The 1159-nt window shown below is 31.1% G+C and overlaps 1 pseudogene; it reads right to left on the minus strand.

Moving 5' to 3' along the window:
* Nucleotides 1–368: 368 nt before the first annotated feature.
* On the minus strand, nt 369–506 carry LOC142432924 (small nucleolar RNA SNORA28; annotated as a pseudogene).
* Nucleotides 507–1159: the final 653 nt, after the last annotated feature.

The raw sequence follows: 1159 nt of genomic DNA on the forward strand, positions 1-1159 counted from the left end.
TCCTTCAATTATACCATGCCATTAAAAATTTTTTGTTGTTGTTGTATTTCAGTTACTAAGTGGGAATGACTATAAGAATTGGTTGTTTCTCAATTAATTTCTTAAAACTCCATGGTGAAAAAATTTCCATAGGGGGAAAAATTGTCATTCCTAATGCTGCTGTGATATAAATATTGAAATGTTAAAATTAATGATCAAAAGATTTATTTTTATATTTATTTTTATTCATCTTACTCTCCTAGCTTGTTAAGTTGTTTTAGTTACTGAAAAGCAATATTTCAAAGTACTCTGTGAGCATACTACTCCATAAGTGGCTTCATTACATTTAATTGATAAAAATATCTTTTTAAAAAAATTTTATTTTAATGCTTGTTCAAGTCTATATAATGGCTAGTCTCACTGAGGAGAGAACACCAGAATAGGTTAGACTTCTTTTGCTGTAGCAAGCGCAAATTGTGACAGATGGATAAAAATTTCTTTATTAGCATCACTCTAGAGTAATTATTATCAAAGGTTTATGTAAGTAATTCCATGGTGGTGTTTTCTCCATCTTGCCTCAGCTTCTAAAACTTCAGGATGTCAGCTAGCCTGCCATTTTGTCCCAGCACGTATGAACAAAGTCAGTGCATTTTCACTAGAGAACCAATTTTAACTTACTGCTTTATATATAACATAACTGTGAACCAAACCAGATAGGACTGGGAATTATTGGTATGGCGCACAACCATGACATAGCCCAGCAGCCCATTTTAAAAGCAAACAAGTTTTCTTTCTCCTTTTTTAAGTTCTGTTGGTGTCTATCTTACATATCTCTCTACAGACCTCACAGGTGAAGAGCTCAGTCATATTAAAAAGAGTTGTGTCATCATTACAACATCAATTTTAGGACGTTTTCTCTTTTCTCAAAGAAATATTTAAAATATTTTTCTCGACAATCTTCTTGTGAGCTTTCTGGACATCACATCTTAAAGCAGCAAGTTTTTTCATCAAAGAGAATAAGCTAAAAGATATGTAAAAATTGAAAATTACTTAGAGATTCTGGATAAATCTGATTTCTTTGGTATCCAGAATTAAATATTTAAGAATAACTTTGAGCTAATAAAGTGATAAATGTTTGTTTTACTCTATGCCAGTTTTTAGAAAGCATATGCCTTTTATA

The sequence above is a fragment of the Tenrec ecaudatus genome, chromosome 18 (genome assembly GCF_050624435.1).
Source record: "Tenrec ecaudatus isolate mTenEca1 chromosome 18, mTenEca1.hap1, whole genome shotgun sequence".
Classification (NCBI taxonomy): Eukaryota; Metazoa; Chordata; class Mammalia; order Afrosoricida; family Tenrecidae; genus Tenrec; species Tenrec ecaudatus.